Source organism: Pangasianodon hypophthalmus, chromosome 3, assembly GCF_027358585.1.
Source record: "Pangasianodon hypophthalmus isolate fPanHyp1 chromosome 3, fPanHyp1.pri, whole genome shotgun sequence".
Classification (NCBI taxonomy): domain Eukaryota; kingdom Metazoa; phylum Chordata; class Actinopteri; order Siluriformes; family Pangasiidae; genus Pangasianodon; species Pangasianodon hypophthalmus.
In genome coordinates, this window is record NC_069712.1 from 5923967 (window position 1) to 5939593 (window position 15627).

The 15627-nt window shown below is 35.6% G+C and overlaps 1 protein-coding gene across 2 annotated transcripts in view; it reads left to right on the forward strand.

Annotated features, from left to right (window-relative positions):
- si:dkey-27h10.2 (uncharacterized) overlaps positions 1 to 14273 on the forward strand; it is a 28444-nt gene extending 14171 nt beyond the window's left edge. Inside the window, exon 11 of one of the 2 annotated variants that reach the window (XM_026937146.3) lies at positions 11724 to 14273. The gene's annotated coding sequence lies outside the window, so the exon portion shown is untranslated. Of the gene's footprint in view, positions 1 to 6269; positions 8463 to 11723 lie in introns of those variants that run through there. The other variant, XM_034302752.2, reaches the window with a different exon arrangement.
- Positions 14274 to 15627: the final 1354 nt, after the last annotated feature.

The window sequence follows — 15627 nt, forward strand, 5'->3', positions numbered from 1 at the left end:
TCCTACAGTGAGACCCCATGCAAGAAGGTTCACCCCTGATGGTTTCATAATAGTAACAGCAATTTACTGATAGGTAGAATTTTTCAGCCCTCCCACTAGCTTTGCTGCTATTTTACTTGCAGTAAATGCAGCCATAGTGGAAAAGACCTGAGAAAATGCCAGGGAAAGTCTAAAAACACACCTTGGAAAGACAAAAGAGTGAGTGTTGACAGGAAATACAAAGACAGATATAAATCTGAGAGACCTGTCACTTATCCCACCTGGTTTAGTTGCTAAATTACTGGCTGGAGATGAACTCAGCAGAAGTGGCCAGCGATAATGACAACTGTGCAATTAGCCTTGACTTTTGAGAGTGTTACTGGCCTATTATCTTCCAGTAAGTGAATATGCTTTCACATGCTTTCAAATCAGTGTTGGAGGAGTCATTTCCCTCGTTCTAAGGGGGTTAGTGGGCTTCTTGTAAGTATTTCAAATAACAGACTGTGTTTACAAATCATAATGCCATTCTCCCAGTGGTCAAAGAGGCAAAACTTGCAATTAGACAGCTGCATTTTATTTTATTGAGAGACAGCAGTTGGTGGGTCTGTTAATAAACACTCCGCTTCAAAGGCAAGACACTCATCTATAAATGACAGAGTAAAACATTTCGGGATGTGCTGTTATAGAAAAACAATCAACTTTGGTGTAGTAATTCAATTCAATTTTATTTACATAGCACTGTTAACAATAGACAGAAAGCAGCTTTACAGAAATCCAGATATAAATTTCAAGTCTATCCATAATGAGCAAGCCAACAGGCAACAGTGGCAAGGAAAAACTCCCTGAGATGACATGAAGAAGAAACCTTGAGAGGACTCAAAAGGGAACCCATCCTCATCTGGGAGACACCGAATAATATGATTATAAATCATTTCTCTTCTATAACTGTATACTATAGATCACACCACTCTATCATTGATTATTTTCCTATAGCAGCATGCCTCATGTGTTTTATTGCTTATGTATATCAGTTAAAAAATTAGCAAAATTATTGGTAACACTTTGTTTGATTCAGTGCCCTGATTCGTCTTGGTGTTTCCCTGCTCTTAACACACCTGGGTTTATCTCTTCAGTTCCTTAACAAACTCTTCATGGGTTTAAAACAGGTGTGTTACGGGGCAGGATTGGGAAACACTGCTATAACATACTGCTCTAACACACTGAGGAAAAGGATTGGGAAACTGGCCTAACTGCACATATAAATCAATAAGGCATGCTTAGCTAAAGCCGTGTAGTATTCATATTCACAGGCAGTTCAGTAATTAGAACATGCAATACAATCTGTTTAGACAAGTTCAGGGCCATTGTCTCGGCAAAGTGTCGAGTTGTCGTCTGAACACTGCAGGATTTATGACTGCAGTCTGACACTGGTCCAGACCTGAAGGGAATTACTCAGTGTGCTCTAGTGTGGAGATAATAAATGTGTGCATGTGTGTAGAAGACAGCGTGTGAGTGTGCTTGTGCTTCCTGGGTTTTGATGTGGTAATGGTCCCTTATCTGTATCACCTGGCCACCTATAGCCCTGCTTGAGGAGCTGTTTAAGCGCTCCACCCTAGAGTTGGAGCAGGTGGTGTGTGTCTGCTTTTCCGAGATGAGCCGAGCCAGAGTCGAGTCCCAACAGAGCTAGCCTGTCCAGGTTTAAGGCTATGAACTACTCTAATATCAAACAAGATAACAGTTTGTGTCCATAAAGGTATGTAGATACATATAGACGCAAAGTGTAAAAATGTGAATGAACAGTAGACTGAAGTGTATCAGTTTTCAAATACACTTAAGAAAAAACAAGGGAACAGCGATCAAACTGTCCAAAGAAACTGTTCCTTTAACATGAAACTAAACATTTATACCGCTTGCAGTCTATTTAACTCGCTTTGGTCTGATGATCTCAGTTAGCATGTTTCATATACTGCCTTGTGTTTCAAGTGCACGCTTCATTTATTAACACGGTTGATTACGTATTTATTTACCAATCTAAAATTTCTAAAGACCCTAACGATGCACCAGCAGTACACAGTGCATCTTCATACTCTTGATCTCTCCATCATATCAAGGTGGATAAGCTTTTGGATCTGGACTACAGAGAAAAGTATAATTATAGTAAAACTTTATTTACCAAAACCAAGCTACTAATACACATGCTTTGTGCTAATATAAGCCAGGTGTGTTTTGGTAGGATACTGATGCAGCTTTTTGTCTCGCCAGCGTGGCAGTGATAGCGTGGAATTTTTTTTTTTTTAAACTGTGTTTGATGGTGATATAAACTACACAGTGTGCTATAATAGAGTTTGCATTAAACAGTCTATAGTTGCAGTTTTATTTATTTATTTTTTTGCATATGTGGAGAAACTTAACCAAAACTTCTATTCACAATGTGTCTGTAGTGTAATTAATAACAAGAAATAACAACAACAACAAAAAAACTCTAAACTGAGTCCTTTGCTTGTGATATGTTTCACATTAAGGTCTTTATTGGTTTCATTAGCGTTTTAAGAGTTTTAATTTTTCATTAAGTTGGTGAAAAAACAGAAATAGCACTATCCTTATAAAATAATAAAGCACAAAGACCCCAAAACACTAATGAACAATAAAATGGATTTCTGTATTCCTAATTATTATTAATCTGTGCTGTTAAAAATATTTATATAATTCTTTCAAAAGAGCTTGAGTTTAAGCCTCCTGCCATTTGATTTTGGTCTTTTCTAGTTCAATGCTGAATGTGTTTTTGGAGAATCTGCAAAGCTAACAATTCATGCTATAAATGTGATGACTAACAAACTGTTTTATTGTTTTTTTTTTATTATTATTACAATGTAACCAGTGGAGTTTCTTCTCATCTTCTATGGCTTGCTATGACAATTGTAAGGGACTAGAAACTAACTAAAATATCAGCCAGTATAGTTTTATATCGCTAACAATAAAGCAGGAACCAGTAATAATAATTTGACATAGTTTCACCGATATGATTGTCCAAGTTGTAAGCTCATAAATGAGAGAAACAGCAATGTAAATATTAAAACAAGGCATATATAAATACATTGATGTAAGTTTTGATATAATGTTAAAACAAATATGACATTTCACAACTCACAAACTTTACTTTGTTTTGGGTTACTAAGTCATACAACTATCTAAGGTTTTGCTCTGTGTTTAAAAAGAATTAAAAAAAATTAATCAAATTCTAACAATAGCATAGCCATTTGTGACTGTGAGTGACTGTGAAACATAATAGCACATTGATGTATGAATTTAATCATAAATCTTTAAATATATATTGTCATACATTTATCATATGTGATTTTCACTGGTGCCAATAAGTCTGTGGAACTTTATTATCAGCTGATTTTATCAGCCATCCGATATATCTCTTGGACCATACTGCTCTTTTCATCTCAGAGCTGTCTACATCCATCCTCACTTTCAGTGTAACACTGCAGTGTGTGCATGCACCCATGTGTGTCGGCTTGCTTTGATGTACGTTTGGCAGCACACAGAACGCTCACATCCAAATCTTGAGCGTCAGGTACAGCCTGTCCACTCATTTAATTCACCAAGTGTCCACCTGCTCTCATAATTTCCCTATAAACATTCACACCTTCTTTCTTTGCCACTATTTTTGCAGCCCAGACGTGTGGTTTTGGAGTTATGCGATAGGATCTTGTGCAGATCTGCTGGCTCATATTTCTCTGTAGTTGGGAGGCAGAAAACACAGAGACCCTTTTTCATACCTGCTATCCACTCTGCGGCTGCAATACTAGACAGAGTCGTGTCTAAGAGGGCCACTGAAATATAAGTGTATGTGTTGCGTGTGTGTATTAATATATATATATATATATATATATATATATATATATATATATATATATATATATATATATATAAAAGTATATCAGTGAAATCCACCTAAACTCATCAAATATCTTACATATTCATTAGAATTTTTATTCATTTACCAGTGTCATTGAACAAAATTAAGAAATTAATCTCTCTCACACACTCTATGTAATGTGATTGTGAGTGAATGAAGTGAATGAAGTGACTTCCTGGCTATTAAAAATGTTCATAGTAATAAAAGTCAATGATAATAATGAATAATGTCATTTTGGAAGAAACAATAATCAGGTTTAGAGGAAAACCAGTAAGCCAATCTTTAAGCAGTCTTATTTTGATTCACAGGAAAATTATTACATGAAATATAACATTTATTATATATAATGTTAGTTAATTAATGTTATTTTTGCATCTAGTGTAAATGGGGACCCCTAAATGTCCCCTTGTTCTGAGATGTACTTTCACCTAAATTCTTTCTACATCCAATTTTAATTATAGAGTAAATTACTACATAATAGTAATTACCCCCTTCTAAAAATGGCCTGGGCACCTGACTGCCACTGGACTGTGTTTTCACTCAACCATTTACTGTACACTAGATAAAAATACTTTTGTCAGTATGGAACAATAAGTTGTAATTTATACATTTAACCTGAGCTGGTTATGTCCAAATATGTAACACATCCAGCAGTCAATATTGTTAAATGTATCCAGAACTTTTATACAGAGTTATTGGTATGTGTTGTTAGTATACAGTTTGGCTTCATCTGACTGCATGTTCATCATCTTTCTTCTCTCCAGCTGTCCCTTCTCTTGAGCTTTTTTTACATACCTATTGCTGGCCATCCTGAAAATGTGGTGTGCTTTTAGAAAGGCTAAATTTGTAAGGACTCAAGGAGCTGTTTTACAATTGGGGCACTTAAGAGAGGTGATAATTATTTCACAGTAAATGAGTGTAGGGTGTTCGACTTCCTGTATGTGTGCCAGAGCAGTGAATGTCCTGCTTTTAGCCTTCATTCTTTGAATCCCTTTTTGCTTTTTTGAGTGGCTTCATATTTTTAGATAGCTTCCATGCATTGGCTTGTGTAAGGCAGGGAGAAATTTGGCAACCCAGAGTAACATTATTATGGTTGTAGAAGAGAATTTCTGCTGCTGTGGATGGTCCAAACGATTGGCACTTCCAAAAAGTTTAGATCCTTGGGTCTTTTCCTTGGTTCAACTGATAATCTAACATTGATTGATCTCACATACAACTTCCCCAATAATATAACTTTTCATTAGGAGCAAAATGTTTTGTTTGGTCAAGGTTTCATTAGTGGAGATCTTTACTAATGTGGCTGGTGTGACCAAAGCTTCAGTACTTTTCATGATCTACAGCACAGATCCATGATCCTGCTTCTCAAACTCAGCTTCACAGTGACACATTTCCCAAAACATTCAATCACTGCCATCTGGTTTCTTTAAGAGGTGCTTTTGCACAAACCCTGTCTGTACACAGTTACAGGTGATTATGAAGCCCTTCATTAGCTGACTGGGGAAAACGGAATCATTCAAAAATATACAACTAACTAAGATGGTGAATCCATATTCAAGCAGAACTCAAGCAAATTCAAGCAAAACTGGGGCAAAATCAGTGATTTTGCCCATGTTTTAGGGCACACAGTTACAGTGTGAAGATAATATAGGAGGTCATTATCTATCTGCTGACATATTTACACAAGGTACATCTGCTTCCTGTTGGACCTCATGACCTGCCATCAGGCACTTGTGTCAAAGGTCAAAAGTCTGGCAGTCCTAATTAGAGGAAACAGACTGACCATAAGAGAGACATTCACATAGTAATTCTCAGAGTTGAATATCACATTCCAGTAGACAAAACTGAACAAGTCTCCACAGAGTCAGCCACAGTCCTCGAGTTATACAGTTGTTACACAAAGTAGGACCAATGCACCATTTGTCATCAACTTTCTAAATGTATTTTGATACATAATACAATATATCTCAAATGTAAATGTATCTACATAAACTATTATAAACTAATTACTACAATCAGTAAATCAAATAAAATAGGTATTTTTTTGTATTTTGAAATTAGAGCAATACATTTTTCAGTATTTTGGAATGGGAGCTCATGTAGTGCCATGTTAGTTGATATAAGGGACAGGGTGTGCTTTTATATTCATTATTGATTATTTTCCTATAAAATGTCCTAAAGTGTTAGTCTAATGATTATTTTTTTAAAACAACAACATGTCTAACTTTTTAGTTATTTCTAGTTACATCCAATTTTGTAGAACGTCCTTGAAACAAGTTAGTTCCTTATGTTGTATAATCACTTATGTTATAGCAGCTATAAACAGTCATTCCCACACAAGTCACCTTTTTCTTTCTCTCTCTTAAAGCTAAAGAGACGAAAAACACAGTTTGCCATGTTACAGAGAAAACACAAACCTCAAACTCCTCTCTCCTGAAGACCTGCCTGTTGGGGAAAACTTTGTAACTGACTGTTACCAAGCACTGACACTGGAGACTCCTTCCATAAATGTTAAAGGTCTCCTCAAAGAAAGCTTCACAATATCAACAATTATACTTTTATTAAGTGTCAACCCTACAAGTCCCTGTGTAAGTTGTTACTATAGAAATGAGGTTGTATTAAATGGGGTGCATTAATAGAAACCTGTGATTTGAATTACAGCCAGAACTACTATCAGATGCGCTGTTACAGAAAATTAATCAACACCTTCTCATCAGTAAGAATTAAGAATTTTACAGTATGATAGATAATATTATCGATTATCTATCTATCTTATATATTGTAACTGTTGTATAATAGATAATAATTTACCCTAATGCTAGATTATATTGTCTGTTAGGTTTCAAAAAATATATCGCCGTACCATGAATGCTACCCTTCTGTTATGTGTTTTGGTGAAGCTCAGAGTTAGAAGATCATAGCAGATTTGCCTGGTAGCTAGCATCCAGCTTGCTAACTATCGAAAATGATAACAAATAACAGTGGATATTGCATGCTGTTTTCTTTTTAAGAGCATCAAATACTAGTTGCAACATAATATTTTGTATTTTGTATTACTGCTATGTATTACTACATAAAGTTTTAAGGCAAGTACGATATATAGGGTTCGTCTCAATGTGAAATGTGAATATATGAGGATGTATTCTTTATACACATCACTATATATTCAAATGCACACACATACACTCTTCTGTCATCTACCCTAAATTCTCTTTGCTCCGTTAGCTGCAGGTAACAGGTTCAGATTTCAAAGAGTCTTCTCTTTTAAGTGTGTCAGATGAAAGAGGAAATGTCCACTTGAAGACATGTGTACTTACACACACACACACACACACACACACACACACAGCATTGATAGACATGTCCATATTCTTTCCAGAGGCTAGAGTTTTCATATTTATATTATTCTCTCAATCTGTTGAAAAAATGATCAGACCTAGGAAACTATTTGCTTTGATTTGTAAATGACAGACATGTGACATTCCAGGTGTAAGCAAACTGAACATTACATAGCTTTCCCCAAATTTTAATGTTTTGCCGGTTGATTCTGTGGGTACGGGATACTTGATCTATATATTCAACATTGAGTCATTTTCTGAACAGCAGTTCTAACATTATTTCCAGCTGCAAGGCCAATCATTATAGTAATGCACTCGTTCTAATATGTTATTGTTTTTAGGTAATTGTTTTTAATAACGTACACAGGGACTTGTATGGTGAATGAACCACATTAACAATTTAAAATATATATGTGTAAAGTCTTCTGTGAGGAGATGTTTATTTAGCATTTATTGAAGGAGTCTCCAGTGTCAATTTGATACAGTCAGAGGTAAAGCTGTTCCTTTAAGTCTTTTGATACTGGAGGATTGCATTTTTCCAGTCGCGATTTTCCAGTACGTCTTTTTTGTGTTTTTACCTTAATCAATATGCAGTTTGGGGCATTTCTATATAAAGTTGAAAAATACATAGTGCTATCAATGCAATTCGGTTACTGTTGCACCAGCAATATGATTTACTGCAGCTTGAAAGTCACATCAGGAACAGACATTGTATATACAAATTAATACAGATGAAGAGTCAGTATTAAAATTTTGGGAAAGCCAATTTCTGCCAGGGTGCCAGCAACAGGCAAAATAAAAATTATTTGTAATTAAGTATTTCCCATTCTAAATAGTAGGAAAATTAAGTAAAATTGTGACTTAGCAGGATAATCAAATAATATCCTAAAAATTAGAACTTATTTTTGCGGTAAAGTTGGTTTTAAACCTCTGATGCCAACCACATTATACAGAACCTTTGAAAGGTGGAAACATGAACTCCATTTCCCAAGATCCTCAGATTCTGATTAGTTTTACCAGTTCACAATCGCACACACACACACACACACACACACCCCTATAAATAACTCAGTCCTTGCAAAGTCTTGCTTTTGGTTTTCACTAGCGATCTGTCTGTCTCTGCCTAGTTATGTCTGTTCTCCTGATCACCTGAGCTTGTGCCTGCATTAGTTTTTAGTTTGCTTTGATTTGCTTGAGCATTCCAATAAAGCCCTGCATTTGCATCCAAGTGTCCTGGTACTCAATATTTGTGATTGTAGTAAATCAGGGCCTAAAAACTAACATTCACTGACACTCAGTGTATGTAGACACACTAACATACTTTATTTTAGCCTGTCACAGCAGATCCTCCTGTAGCCTGCAGAGCTGGAAGAGGTATTGTTTATGAAGTAATGATCCCCAAAGGGCAGGATTTTATGAGCTAGTGTATGAGCTAATACCCATTACATCACCATCTCAGTGCTCGGTCAGTCTGACCTCTACTAGAGTCAATATTCTTCTCCCAGTGGCCCTGGCTGTTAGTTTCACCTGTTCACAATGCTATGTGTGGCACAGCCATGCAGTAGATAGTGTTGGTGCTTCACAGCTCCAGAGTGCAGGGTTTGATCCCCACTCTGATTACTGTCTATGTGGAGTTTTGGATGTTCTCCTTTCATGGGTTTCCTCTGGGTACTCTGGTTTTCTCCTGGCAGACCGAATGTCAATGCTAGGTGGAAATCGTTGTGTGTTTGTGGTGGCTATTGCCACACTGTCATTCTGTTCATGGTGTTTATAACATATAAGTATGCTAAAGATTTAACTTCATCAACATAATGCTTTTTACTACTTCTGTCTAAGACACAGCCGTAGGTTCCAAACCTCTATTAGAGCCTCTTCTGCAGGGACTCTCAGAGTTCATGTCCTGCTGTGTGCAGCATAGCAGGGCAAGCTATGATCAAATGGGCGCTGAAAGACAGACGACTTCTTCTGTCCATATCAGGCCTGTACATCACGGCCACATTCCACACGCCAGCACTGACAGCTCGAGCCCAGAAATCACCAACACTGGGTCCCTTCTTCCTTCGAGAAGGAGAAACAGTGAAGCTCCTTTAGTGAAACTGCTCTGAATAGCATGGAGGAAGTCGACTGCAGAAGCTAGTTCATAAAAGTTCATGTGGTTGGAGGGTTATTATGGATTTGAATATCATTTCTCATTAAAAGGAGCAAACAATATTTTTCGAAAATAGGGAAAAAGTATTTTTCAGTCCAGCTCGAAGCTTCCTAACCAACAGTTAAGTACTGAAGCTCAGCAAGTCCTCCAGGTTCTCGTTCTTGCACTGGTACCTTTTGGTACAATTATTTTCCTGGCAATCAGAGTACCGTTAGGATTGTGCTTAAAAAAAAAAACAAGCTGGAAATTCATTCAAATATTAGAAAACCTCATCCTCTCAAGCTCTTAAACTCTTGGGTGATTACACAATTCACCAGACTGAGTGACTGATTTATTGATTGATTGATTTATAGCATTTTTTTAACAGTGAATCTAAGAAAACATGCATTCCACTATTCAAAAATGTGTTAACCCAATAGAGACAACAATATCTTATTTTTACAATATCTTGTTTTTTTTCTTTTTTTTTAACACACCACAAGGCTGCATTTTGCTTTTAAAAAAGTAACAGAGTTGAAAGTAAATGAGTAGAGTTTTTTAAACTTAGAATTAGCAAGTACACAAAATGTGTGTTTTTTTTTAAATGAATAGTTTACTTTCAATCAACAATTTAGTTAACAAGGTTGTACTTTCAAAGTGACCTCATTAGTCAATGTCACAATATTGAAAATAAAGGAAAAAGGAATGAGAGAACTTATTTTACTTTGTGAACTTCAGGAAATTCAGATGAAGAAACTTCCTGTTGAACTTGTGACTTGTGGAATATTCCAAATATTTCATAGGGTTGAATGTGTTAAGGTGAAGTACATGTTGTAGTACATGTTGATGTAGGACATGTTGTGGGACACTAATTTAAAAAGTGTATATATATATGGGTGTTAGAAAGGCATTATATAATAATGATATAATAATATAATGTGTTCAATTTATATAGCGCCTTTCACTTGAGGTCACTTCATACACATATGTCATATATATATATATATTTCTAAGTACTGTACAAGTTGTATTATTGTTAAACGAGCACAGAGGTTGTTGTGAAGGAAACTTTACATATTTGTAATTGTAATATCAGTAGGACATGGAGCCCCAATTGTGGAATCACCCTGCCACATTACAGAAACATTCATCATTCACTTCCTTGTGATTCCTTTGGACTTACACTCTCTGAAATTGACTGTTTTAGACCTTACAGCCAAAAATGAGAACAAAAGAGATTTAATTAGTCACTTTATTAAAAGTTTCCAGTTCCAGACTAAACCCAATAAATCCAGTCAATGAAACCTGATGCCTTTGCTCAGAGCCGAGTACAAGGTTAGCGCAGGTTATTGGAACGTGGCTCTTGGATTAGGCCCCAGGTTTCTCCCATCTTAATAAATCCCCTGAGGAATGCCACGTTTTTCAGCTGCTGCTCACTTTCCTGGGTCAAAGCTAGTCTGATCCTTATCTCTGCATCTTGCTCAGTATTCTATATTGTTCACTTCCAACCAAGAGCAAACTTCCAACCAAGAGCAAGCTGTGCTATGTATATTTGTAGACATTATTAGTATTCAACTACTTAAGTGACTGGTTATTATTACCACAATACCTATTCTGTTTTATGAATGAGCCTGGTCTTTAATAACGATGGGAATTCTTCATTAAAAATCCCAAAAGCAATGTGGGTCCATTTACCCAAATCACATATTTTAAGCATGCAATGTTGACTTATTGTTCAGGACAACTTATTTCAGCTACTTTAATCTCTCAAACAGATGGATAAGTTCTGGGGTCAAAAGGCAAAGATAACATTTTGTGGGAAACAGAAAGGAATATGAGCTTGAAATTCACGTGGAGGAATAATGGGGACTTGAAGAACAACTTGAACTTGAACAATTTGGATAAATAGCCCCAATTTTGCATGTAATACATTATGACACTGAGAAGACATTATCAGGCTACTGATAATACTACTGAACATTAGGTCATAAATGTCCACAAAAATCCAAAATGCACATGTTTGTAATGTACAAGATTTTTCAAACATCTTTGAAATCAGATTCACTCTGTCCCTTGACCAAGTTTGAGAATTTATCGAGGTCATTCAGCAAAAAATACATAGCTTCTGTAATTCACTCTTGATAAAAGCAAATATTATCAATAATATAATAATAATAATATAATATTATCAAATAATATTAAATATTATATTATTAAATATCTGCTAAATGCCATAAATGTACATTTAAATGTAGCTTAAGTATGAGCTTGAGAGATTTGCTTAGCACGTGTGATTTCTTTAAGCAAATGTCAGAATAAAACTTCAACTAATAGCTATTCTTTTTTTTTTCTACAGACCAAAGAGGAAATCTCTCACAGAACTTACAGAAATGGAGGAAAAAGGGGGAAAGTATGCAGAAATGAAATCTATACACTATATGGCCAAAAGTATATGGACACTTGACCATCACACCCATATCTGGTTCTTGTTGCCACAAAGCCACAAAGCTGTAAGCACACAAATGTCTAGGATGTCTTTGTGTGCTGTAGCATTAAGATTTTCTTTTACTGGAACTAAGAGGCCCAAATGTGTTCCAGCATGACAATGCCTCTGTGCACAAAGCAAGGTCCATAAAGACATGTTGTGCCAAGGTTGGCTTGGAAGATCTCAAGTGGCCTGCACAAAGCCCTGACCTCAACCACATCAAACACCTTTGTAATAAATTGGAACTCCACTTGCACTCCAGGTCTCCTCACCCAACTTCAGTGCCTGATCTCTTGCACTCTTGTGGCGGAATGAACACAAATCCCCAATACTCAGGTGTCCACATACTTTTGGCCATATAGTGTACTTGCCAAAGGTGTGTTTTAGTGTCTTTGCACATTACTTCCATTCAAAACAAAGAATCAAGGATTTATTACATTTAATGAACACTTTCAAACTTAATGCAATTTGTATTAGAGTGAGAGTGTTTATGATTATCATACAATGCATTTATATATAGTATGCACATATTATATTATATTATATTATATTATATTATATTATATTATATTATATTATATTATATTATATTATATTATATTATATTATATTATAGAAATATCCTTACACTTCTTAACTTCTTACATGAAAAAAAAAACTTTGTAAATAGTATGCAATAATTTAATAGTTAATATGTCTCTTTAAACTTGAGATCAGGTAGGCTTACTTGATCAGACTTTGACATGATGTACCATTTCACTTTTAATGCACTTTATACATGTGCACTTATAGTTAAGAAATAAAACATGATGATGTTCATGTGATGCATTACCACTCCGAAATTGATTAATTTTCCTTTAACAGCACATCCCGAGGCAATTTCCCAATTATTTTAATTTTTATTTATTAAAGAATGATGTCATACTTTTTAATCCATTTACAGTTACATTTAATGTTGTGGAACATCCACAAAACAAGGTAGTTCATGTTATCACAAACATTATAGCAGCTATAAACAGTCATTCTCTCGCATGTCTCTCGAAGGACAAAGCCATTCGTCCTGAAGACTTTCGCAGGTCAGAAAACTTACCTCTGACTGTTACAAAGAGCTAGACACTAGAGACTCCTTCCATTAATGCGAAATAATGATCTCCTCAAAGGCTTCACCATATAATAATATAATTACACACACTTTCTAAATCTACAAATCTAAAGTCTATAGAAACCTTTGGTTTGCCTTATTGCTGTCACAACTGTGTGAGCTGCTGTTATTGAAAACTAATCAACATCTGACCTGAGAATTCAACAGCACTGTGGCATGATAATAAATAGCTTACAGAACATACCTTCTCAGAGAAACATGGCTTTATTTTACTTTCATTTACTTTTTTATGTATTCCAATTACTATCTTTTTTCCTGTAATTTTACTTCCTATTACTTTTGTAATGCACTATGGTAGGTGTGTCTTATAAACCTGGTCTTTCTGTTCTCAATTTTACTTTGTAATGTGTTGGATGCATATGTGTATAATGTTTGGTTGTGTATTAAATGTTATGTCTACTGTATATAACCTTGAACTCTATAGGTATATGTAATTATAGGTTAGTTTTACTCAGAGTTAATACCACTATATAGTTAATACCACTATTAAGTTCATTGGTTCAAACTGGAAGGCACGTAGCACCTATATTTGTGACATATTAAACTCACTGACCCTGGATCATGCCAATATATCCAGTAACTTGCGGTGAGCAGGGTAAACCTGATCATGAGACCGATATTTGGTTATCTGATATTTGTCACTTTGTTTCTTTTTCTTTCAGGAAGTGGTAGTCTCAAAGCTCCAAACTTTTATTAGAAATTGTTGTAAACGGATATCTGCTCTATATGGCTGCTGCTGGGAGACAGTTTGCTGTGAGGCAAGCAGCCATAAAACCGCTTCCATGCTTTATAGCTGATAGGAAGTTTAGATAGTAACTTACAAGCTCTCTCTGCTTGCTTTATGAGGTGTCTCCTCTTGGCCATGTAATGTGGGAAACTTGCATTCAAGTTTGTAGTTAGTTACAAAGCACTCAATCCTATAGCTGAATTAGGTTTGTAGATGGAAATGATTATTACTTTGTTGTTCAGGTTTGTGAATATGAATTATCAAAGTTGCTTTTAATCCGGTTTTACATTGTTCAATTTTAGCCTTTTAACATTATAACTTGTCACAATGTATAAGATGATCCCAATAAAATGTTGCCCAAAGGAAAAGACTATGTTCTGCTTACATCATCATCTTCATCTTCATCATCATCATCATCATCATCATCATCATCATTGTGAGCCAGGCTTGTGCAGAAATCCGGCTCACATAAACAAGTCGTGCTACAAAGTGAGCTTAAAGTAATAAAGAAATTTGTTCTGAAATGAAACCATTAGCATGTTTCATTTATATTTTGTCATTATCACTACCATATTTGTAGCATTCCTGTGAGTTTTACATCGTCCCATGCCATCCTCTTATTGGTAGCTTTGAGACAAGCTTCATAGCAGTACACACACTGAGATTTAAATAAAAATTAACACTGCCAGAACTTTGTCGTCAGCTGTCTATGGGCTAAATTATACGCAATACGACCGCCTATCTCAACTCAAGACCAAAGAATTCTTTTATGGTGTGAGATTTTTGCTGACTTTATATGAGTAGCTATTACAAATCATTGCATTATAGTTTTTATTTACATTATATTACATTATTACGTTATATTATTTTAATTAATTTATAGTCCACTTAAAGTGAATGCTTCACACATCACCTCAAACGGTTGTCACAGTGATATTCAGAAAAAGTAACATCTGAATCATTCCCTCTCTCTCTCTCTCTCTCTCTCTCTCTTTCTTGCTTTTTCTTTGTGTCTCTTTAAATGTTTTCAGACTTCCTCTCTGTGCAGCAACTAACATAAACTCCAGGTGCAAGCACACCCACACCACATCAAGTGCTAAAAGACAGGAATTAGCTGCCACTGAAGGACAAAACATTCCAATCTAAGTACACCTGAAGATAGTGCAAATCATGATGTGGAGGATGTTTTATAGAATGAGAAAAGAAGACAATGCACCAGAAGAAGTGAATGAGCTGCCAATGGTATGCTGTTATGGGAAAATAATCAAAACAATGTGGTTTGATGTCACAACATAACCCTTTTCTTATGAAAAACTTCACCATATCAAAGACTGTACAGTTTTCTTGTTAAATATTACAACATTTTTTTTATCAGGTTTAGCTTATGTGGTGCATCCAACATATAAAGACGTGTGAATTAGTGGTTACTATAGAAACAATAACATATAAGAAAGACCACATTAAATAGACCTGTGATTTGAGTTACAGCCAGAACTAATGTCAGAACTGCTGCAATAAAAACTTCATCACCTTAATCAAACTTAATAAATTCTGACCAATCAGAATCAAGAATCAACCGCATAGTGGAATAGGTCAATGCAGTAGCTTTTATAGCAGAAATAAATTCTACCATGTTGTTATATTAGAGCTCTGGTTCCTAAGTGGCTCCTTATTAAATCTGGTGATGATAACACCCAAGCAGCCTTATCCAACACGCAGAAGACTGCAGTGTGTTTGAACGACCATGGACTACTGACTCTGGATAAGTAGTGAGAAAGGAGGGGTGGAGGTAGCAGAGGAATGCAGAGAAGACCGCAGCACTGTGAGATCGGTGCCAGTAGGCTGGCACAGGCAGCTTTCCTAGCTCTCCAACCTCTTGATCCAAA